The 9314-nt window shown below is 43.7% G+C and overlaps 1 protein-coding gene across 1 annotated transcript in view; it reads left to right on the top strand.

Moving 5' to 3' along the window:
• Positions 1-1096: 1096 nt before the first annotated feature.
• C7H8orf48 (chromosome 7 C8orf48 homolog) overlaps positions 1097-9314 on the top strand; it is a 97179-nt gene continuing 88961 nt past the window's right edge. Inside the window, exon 1 of the mRNA XM_030210646.1 lies at positions 1097-1156. The gene's annotated coding sequence lies outside the window, so the exon portion shown is untranslated. The remainder of the gene's footprint in view (positions 1157-9314) is intronic.

Raw genomic sequence — 9314 nt, 5'->3', positions numbered from 1 at the left:
CAGACCGTACAAGTCTGTCCAGCACTATCCCCGCCTCCCAACCACCAGTCCTGCTTCCCAATCACCGGCTCTGGCACAGGCACAGACCGTATAAGTCTGCCCAGCACTATCCTCACCTCCCACCACCGGCTCTGGCACAGACCGTATAAGTCTGCCCAGCACTATCCCCTCCTCCCAACCACCGGCTCTGCCACAGACCGTACAAGTCTGTCCAGCACTATCCCCGCCTCCCAACCACCAGCCCCACCTCCCAACCACCGGCTCTGGCACAGGCACAGACCGTATAAGTCTGCCCAGCACTATCCCCGCTTCCCACCACCGGCTCTGGCACAAACCATATAAGTCTGCCCAGCACTATCCCTGCCTCCCAACCACCAGCCCCGCCTCCCGACCTTGACTAAGCTCCTGAGGATCCATTCCTTCGGCACAGGCTTCCTTTATGCTTATCCCACGCATGTTTGAATTCCGTTACCGTTTTCCTTTCCACCACCTCCCGCGGGAAGTTCTGTTATTATACTCTCTGTGTACATCTGTATGCTGCAACAGCAGCTGGCATGTTTAAAAATATGTGAGATCAAGTAAAAATGCTACCAACAATGAAGAACGACAACCTGGATGCAGCAGCCTTATTTGCTTTGTTTTGAGTGCACGCAGAACGACGGCTGCGTGGGGAAGGGGAAACATAAACTAGTGGCTTCAACGTTTTGACGTCATGCCGCTCCTTAGTTTCAATCAGAGCTAGGAGTCTGTTGCTATGGTGAGAGAAGCCTGCGTAAGGTAGGACCTGTTAGGAGTTGGAGCCGCTGCGCTCTCATTGCTGATTATTTGCTTATTTCTTGGTTTTAATGTGCAGATAGCGTTCAGCTCACTTTAAGAGCCCTGAAGCTCCGCACGAGTGGGTTTTTTTTGGGTCCGACTATTAGTTTCCTGGGGTATCGGACTGTAAAAGGAACTCTTCTCGTCTGGCACATACTGATCAGCCTTACGCTTATTTTTGGCTAGGTTGCGTGTACGCGTGGACTCATATTAATGACCTCATCAGGTTGCGCCTTGGCGGCCATTTTGATAGTTTATTGTGTATCTGCGGTGGGATATGGAGAAAGTTTAATGAGTTGGACTGGGAAACTTTAAATTCAAACTCAGTGAATTCAGGAGTGTAAGTAATTCTGTTTATAATGATTCTGGTCTGGAACATATACTTTTAAGCAGCTAAACCTGTTTGATTCCCCCTCCCCTGCAGGACTTGCTTGAACTTAGATTTGTTGTAGTTAAAGACCTTTCAAAAGCAATAAGGGAAATTAGAAAGGACCTTGGAGCACTGGAAGATAAAGTTATTTAAGACAAATTTAACATCGGATATGGTGGTTCCATATTGAAGTTACTGTCAGAAGGAGGTGAGCGTAAGAAGCATTAGGGAGTTGGAAAAGTAATTGTCAGATGCATTGTTATATAATCCTATATAATAATTCTCATCTCCAACAGGATTTGCCTGGGACCGTGCCTGCCGGAAGTGGTCTGCTAGGCAGGCACGTACTGACCTCAGTGACATTAGTGACGGACAATTTGGCAAAGCAAAACAATCTGAGTGCTGGCCAAGCCCATTAGGACACAGGGTTGATAGGAGAGTTTTAAAAGACTGAAGGAACTGAAAGTGTTAAATGGGGGGAGGGGGGGAGTTCTGAACCACTGAAAGACATGAACATTTGGGAAAGGAAAACAATCTGAATGCTGGCCATTAGGACACAGGGTAGATAGGAGAGTTTTAAAAGACTGAAGGAACTGAAAGTGTTAAATGGGGGGAGGGGGGGAGTTCTGAACCACTGAAAGGCATGAACATTTGGGAAAGGAAAACAATCTGAATGCTGGCCATTAGGACAAAGGGTAGATAGGAGAGTTTTAAAAGACTGAAGGAAACGAAAGTGTTAAACTGGAGAAGGGGTTGTGAATGACTGAAAGACATGCAAATTTGGGACAGGAAAACAATCTCAATGCTGGCCATTAGCACACAGGGTACATAGGAGAGTTTTAAAAGACTGAAGGAACCAAAAGTGTTTTTTTTTGGGGGGGGGGGGGGGGGGGGCAAGTTCTGAATGAATGAAAGAAATGAAAATTTACGAGAGGAACACAATCTGAATGCCGGGCATTTGTACACAGGGTAGATAGGACACTTTAAAAAAAAAATGAAGGATGTGAAAGTATTACATCTTGGGGGTGGGGTATTCGGATACTGGGCGTTAGGGCCACGGGGGTACATAGACTTTTGAAAGCCTTAAGGAACCCAAAGTGTGGGAAGGAGGAGGAAAAGGAGGGGAGGGAATGGGGTGAGGGGCATTAGGAACAGGGGAGGGGGCCCTGTCACACACTCATTCTCACACACACACTGCCACACAGAAAGTCTCATTCTGTCACACACCCGCACATTCACTCTGGCTCTCTCTAACATACACACTCCCAGGAAAACCTTGCTAGCGCCCGTTTCATTCGTTCCAGAAACGGGCCTTTTTTTACTAGTAACTTAATATAATCAGGTTTGGGTAGTAATACATTTCTTTTTAAAAGTAATGCCTAACTGTAATGATTACCTTTGTGCAAATGTCATGAAATAACTGTAATATATTACTTTTTTTCAGTAATAACTAATATAATGTCTGGTTACTTAGGCCCCCGATGCTCAAAAGTAAATGTGGGTGCTAGAGGCTAGTAGCGCCATACTAGTACCCGCATTTACTTGCACAGAATGTTCAGAGGCCCGAAACTTGGGAACAAACAAGCGTGCAAATAACACAAGTAGCGTTCTATTGTAGTCGAGCTCATGTTAATGAGGTCATTTTGTATTCCTCCCCAATGCTTAGAAAAGAGCGCCCAAAACAAAACTGCTACAAAAAAATAACACCAGGTGAAAGCAAGCATTAAGCTGATGAAAGAGAGGATTTCTCATGCTTCTCATATGAATCTTTCTGCAAAATCTGCCCGTTTTGATTGCTTTTGGAAGCAAAAGGAAGCCCATGCAAGCCATTAAGCACTGGTTGTGAGAAACAGCAGATCCAAGCGAATGCACACATTGGCGTCTGTTTTATGCGTCTAAATTTAAAGCGGCCATGCTAAAAAAAAATTTTTTTAATGCACCCAAAGTGAAAACACACATTGGCGGCTGTTTCCCATGTCTAAATATAAGCGTTTAAGATTTTTAAAAAAATTTAAAACACTTATAGTCAGGCTGCAGAAAACAGGTGCCATTGTGTGCTTCACATTCAGGTTTTACTAGGTGCATGCGCACCGGTAGAGAATGACACGGGGACGGGGACCTGCGGTAACCGTGGGAATGGGGATGGGGCGGAGACAGATCCTGCGGGGACGGGGCGGGGATGGGGACAGAGCCCGTGAGGACAGGGACAGACTTTGACCCCGAGTCATTTTCTGCTTTGAAGCCTGTTAATCAACTGGACTGTTATTTATGTTTGAGTGATGCAGACGACAATATTTTTTTATATTTGTAATTTAAATACAACAGTTGCACAGCATTTTTTCCCTTTTTATACTTTAATAAAAAGATTTAAATATAAAATCATAAGTGTTCGAGGCTTCTGCAGATGGGAACAGAGCGGACGGGGCCAGAGCCTGTGGGGAACGGAGACAGAACCCACAGGGGCATGGATGGGGACAAATTGTATCCCTGTGTCATTCTCTACGCACAGGAGCCGAGCTTACTGTGGAAATCTTCTGCGCATGCGCCAAACACAATCCTCCAACCTAACTTTGCATCTCATTAGCGTTGAACATTAGGGTGGTGTTCTGCGCTGGTCCGATGGTATTTTACGGCATTATTCAGAACAGCGCTGGAGATTTGAGCATCAGGGCCTCAGTTTATATAGTTACTTTTTAGTTTACACTTCTCCAATTTTTCTTTGCATTACTAGGCCCATTCTGGTTTCTGACTTCCTTTCGAGTGGCATTGTTCAAGTGTGCAGCACGAGGTAGTAACAAGACAGCTGGGTCTTCAACATTTTAGCTCTCTGTTTATGTCCATTTTCTTGATTTAATAAGCAAAAAAGGTAACTTGCACTTTGTTTCCAGTAAGTGGAGTCAATGGTAGCAAAGAAATAAAATCATGTTCAATTAGCCGTTGATTTTAACTGTGACATCAAATTTGCAGACTCAAATTGATGACCTCATCGTGAACTTTGTTGTAGAAGATATGCAGCCATTCAACTAGCTATTTTCATGGCGTTTTTAATTTTTTTTGTCCTTATTTGATTTACTTATCTTTTTACTTGTGTTGGATCCCTTATGTGAGGACTTGAGCTTCTTCTGTTTAGATCAGGCTTGTCCAACTGTTGTCTTTCGGGTCACGTTTTACATTTCGTAACATTTGGAGGGCCAAAACACACAACTGTGTGCCGCCCGTGGCATCGCACAGGGCAGTGCAGCAAACTCGCAGGGGTGCTGCTGCATATTTTCTGCACCTCCCTCCTACTGCAATTATTGGCACTAATTAAACATAATTGGGCTTTGTGCACCTAAAAGTTACACATGATTTGAAAAAGGGGGCGTGGAAATGGGAGGATCATGGACGGAATGGGGGGGGCGTTTCTAAAATTAACGCGCATTGTTATAGAATAACGGGGATATATGCGCATAATGTAGTTATGTACGTTTGCACCAGTTGGTGCAAATGGCCACTCCTAAAGTTAGGCACGATCCCTGAGCGTAAGTGCTGTTCTATAAACCGCGTCTTAACTTGAAGCCCAACTTATATAATAGTGTTTTTTTTTGGCGCCATATATAGAATCTAGCCCTAAATGTTTTATTGTTAGAACAATAGAGAAATCTAGATGAACCTATGGCACCCAGCATGTCGCAGTGCTGATATTTGCTTCTGACCAAGGAATTTGCTTTCTACTGTGAAATCAGTGGCCTGGTGAGGCCTGCTCAGGCTGGATCTGACGGATGCTGCATCTCTCCTGTTCTCCCCAAGCTAACCTGCACCCTTCTCCTCTCCTCTCCAGCACAGGGCCAGACACCTAGTGAGTTGCTACTCACCTTCTCTACCTCTTCTAAATTGGCACATCAGCAGATTTTCCAAGTGGCCACTCTGCCGTGGACCACTCTCTGTATCAATGCAAAAATAGAAGACTCAAATGTTTGCAAAAAACGTAAACAAAACAGCGAAGATGACTACAAAAAAATGTAATAATAAAAAAAGGATGACGATTCGACTAAAAATCCTGTTAAAAAATCAAATTTTAATGTTCGGTAGACAAGATAAAAACAAAGATAAAAAGTACAATGGGATGGTCGATGAGCAACACTCGACACAGTTGTGTTTCGGCCTATCAGGCCTGCATCAGGAGTCTATTGAGAAACAACGTATAAAGTATCTTCTAAAGACAGTAAGTTGGCTTAAGATTCACATATAAAGGGAATCAGAATGTCTTAAAAATATCATATAAAAACAGTAAGTGAGCAATAAAACATAAATTCTTATGAACAATTGAATAGATTAAGTGCAAGATCAAACGTCATGTGCTTGTAAATGAGAATACGTTAATAAAAATTTCAATATAAATATAATAATAATATTAATAAAAATAGATTAATAAAAACATCAACAATGACGAACAGTACATAAAAATTTGATTATAGCATAATAATAACCATTATCATTAAAATAAAACATACATGAATAATCATAAATAATTTGAACCCAGATCGGAAAAGTAAACAGAGCTAGTGTTAGTCACTTTTATTTATGTTGGCGCCAAAATTAACTGTGCTCAATGACGTCATGGTTATTTAAAGAGATGTGTTTCAATATTCTAGATCACACAGCCAATGAGGATTATAAGAGAAAATATAATAATGATGGAAAATAAATAATTAAAAATACATAAGAGTTGCGATGAAAAATGTATAAATATATTTTTATTTTTAAAGGGACCAGAAGTGACTCTGTATCAGCAGTAGCAGGGCTCAGCTCCGAGCCAGTACACACATATTTAATCTTAAGATGACTCCTTTCTCTCTTACTCCAAACAGGACTAGGACATCAGAATTCAGGTCTAAAGGCAGCCAATTTAAGATCGGGTCATTGTGGCGAAGGCTACCAAGTCTAATGGCCATTTCCTGCATCAAATGGAATGCCTTTCTGATATAACACGCTTGATACTTTCTCTTAATTCTGTCAATCAATAAGTGTTTTCATATCAACATTGTTAAATTCTTGGTTGTCATTTCTTGAAAAACATACGTTCAAAAGAGTGTGATGTAAAGGCATTCTAATTGTAGCGAATAAGTTGTTTTTGCATAGAATTATTAGTCCTCAAAAGAACATTTTAACTTAATTAAAAATTAGTATTTTTCTCAAAGCAATGCTACTTGGTTAAATTCCTTTCATGGTTCAATAGGAAGTTGATCTACATATAAATAGAGGCAGAATCTTTATGTGGTTCAGGAATAGGAAATGTGGGACTGAGCTAATTTAAATGAACAAGCAAGAAATGCAAATTACCTCTAAAATGATTACTCGATAACAGCAAGTTTAATATTTTATTAAACAGCATAAATTAAAAAGCAGGCACAAGACTACGGCAAAATGTGCGTCGCATTGCAAGATGTTGTAGCTTCTGCTTGGGTCTAATCGCCTAACTTGGTTCTGGGTTACTTTTATACATACCTGAACTTCCTCAAAATTAAGCAGACCTCGGTTACTTAACTGTCCGTTCAAGGGTCTCTTCCCCCTCTATAGTTTTAGTCATGTACCCATGCAATTAACTTGAGCGCCTACAGGAATGAAAACTGTCCGACTTCTATTAATTATATTCAGAGTCTGATTTATGGGTTCAATTTCTTTATTGAATTTTAACATAACCAAACAAGAGAAATAAGGCCACATGGTCTAGAGCCAAAAGAAATAACAATCACAACAGCACAGGATGCGATCCTTAACATTCTGTTGTCACCTGGATCCATAGATTGCTGATCTCTGACTTCGTTAGGTGCTGCCTACTGATTTTTTTTTATATGGTAACAGTCGTTAATTTTGTGTGTACATCTTATTTGACTATACAGAATAGAAATAACATCAACAAATAATAGGCCTCAATGCAGTAATCTTGCGTTAGAGGTAACTTGCGTTAGAGCTGTGCACTAAAGCTCAGCACAAGCTTCCTAATGCAAGTGTAAGAAATGTTTTGGTCTGCAGTGCAGTAGAGGTTGACCAAGTTTCGCTTCAGTACTGAAACTGTTTTGGCTGAAACAAAAACTTCCCCATTCCTTCCCCAAACAAATGTGGGCTGCACGGCCCTCCCCAGGCCTGCCTTAGAAGGCCTGGTGGTCTAGTGGCCTTGTCAGGGCAGGAGCTATCGCCAGTAGCTCCTGCCCGTGCCAGCTCCAGTTTCAAAATGGCTGCCGTGACCTTCAAGAGCCAGCATGGGCAAGAATGACTAGCGATCCCACCTGCCCAAATGAGGCTACTAGACTACCAGGGCTTCTAAGATAGGCCCGGGGAGAGCCTACAGGTGTTGGGAGGGTGGAAGCTTTGGGTCGGAGGTGGGGGTGGGGGCAAGGGGTGACTTTCTGTTGCGGGGGATGTGCCGCCTGGTTTCAGCTGAAACTGTGCGGCGTATTTCGGCACAAATGGAAAATCTCGATTTCAGTTGTCCTCTACAGTGCAGAAACCAACTAGCATGCAAATATTTTGGGCACAAAAAGTTGGCACTGAACAAGGGAGAACATGCAGTAAACATATATATTCTCCCCCCTCCCTTTCCCAATTGCCAAAGTTTCCTCAGTTTACATTCTGGAATTGGAATGCTAGCCAATGCAGTCCAGCATTTTAATGTTTGTCCCAGCGTGCCCTCCCCCTCAACTGCTCAGACCCTGACTTTTAATTTTTCTTCAACAAAGCCGATGCATAAACCTGCACACAGTGTGGCGTTAATCACATGCCCAGCTTTCCGCATCGGGTGCTAGAAGCAGAATTACGCTAAAGATAATGCCCGTCTTCAAGTCTTTGCTTAAAGCCCACCTCTTCAATGCTGCGTTCGGCACCTAACGCTTACCGTTCAGTGAATCCAGACTGCCCCAATTTGACTGCCCCTATCTGACCGACCGTTCACTTGTCTATTAGATTGTAAGCTCTTTGAGCAGGGACTGTCTCTCTTTGTTAAATTGTACAGCGCTGCGTAACCCTAGTAGCGCTCTAGAAATGTTTAGTAGTAGTATTACATATAGCAGTGATTTAACCAGAGCTGAGATTGTGATGTCATAATGCCTCATTCCACCAATGCCTAAGAGCCAACCTCATCAGTGATGTCACAATGGCTCGACTGTCCTATACTTGGCCCACTTCCCCCCTTAGTGTGAAGAGTTTCAGTCTCTGGTATCCAGAGCTGAGATTGTGATGTCATAATGCCTCATTCCACCAATGCCTAAGAGCCAACCTCATCAGTGATGTCACAATGGCTTGATTGTCCTATATTTGTCTCACTCTTATCTATTAGATTGTAAGCTCCTTGAGCAGGGACTGTCTCTCTTTGTTAAATTGTACAGCGCTGCGTAACCCTAGTAGCGCTCTAGAAATGTTAAGTAGTAGTAGTAGTAGTACTTTTTATATTACACTAGTAAAAAAGGCCCGTTTCTGACCCAAATGAAACGGGCACTAGCAAGGTTTTCCTCATTGAGCAGTTGCCTGTGAGGTGCGATGCCCCCCCTCCCGGCACCATCCCACCCACGGCGATGCATCCGGCCGCAGCCATCCGACCCACCGTGCCCATCGCACCCACCTCCGCGTTGGTTTGGCGGCGGGGGACCACAAGTCCTGTGTGCTGAGTATGGCGTCATCGTCGGCGTTGGTAGCTGTGCAGGGTGGAGTTCTGTGCGTCTGACGTCTTGCACGTGCAGGACGTCAGACGCACAGAAGCCCTGCCTCCACAGGCTAGGAACGCCGAAGATGACGCCGTAGTGAGCAGACAGGGCTTGTGCTGGCGGGGTTTCGGGTCCCCCGCCGGCAAAGCAACGCAAAGGTGGGTGTCTCAGGAGGGGGTTGTTGCGGGGGGGGGGGGTGCTGGAGGTCCTTGTGTTGAGCTGCAGCTTTGGGGGGGGGGGGGTCAACCGTTTGTTTAGGTGTTTTTTTTTCCAGCCCTCGACGTCATGACGTTTGACGCGAGGGCGGGGCACGGGTCTGTGGGGTGGCTTCACCACCATGAATCCACGAACCGTTCTGGGAGACTGACTGACGTCAGTGACGTCAGTGTCCTCAGAACGTTGAGGTTGCTTTTTATTATAGTAGATATGTAAGATGTATGTATACAGCA

This window comes from Microcaecilia unicolor, chromosome 7 (genome assembly GCF_901765095.1).
Source record: "Microcaecilia unicolor chromosome 7, aMicUni1.1, whole genome shotgun sequence".
In the NCBI taxonomy this organism is placed as follows: Eukaryota; Metazoa; Chordata; class Amphibia; order Gymnophiona; family Siphonopidae; genus Microcaecilia; species Microcaecilia unicolor.
This window is presented reverse-complemented; position numbering and strand designations above follow the sequence as displayed.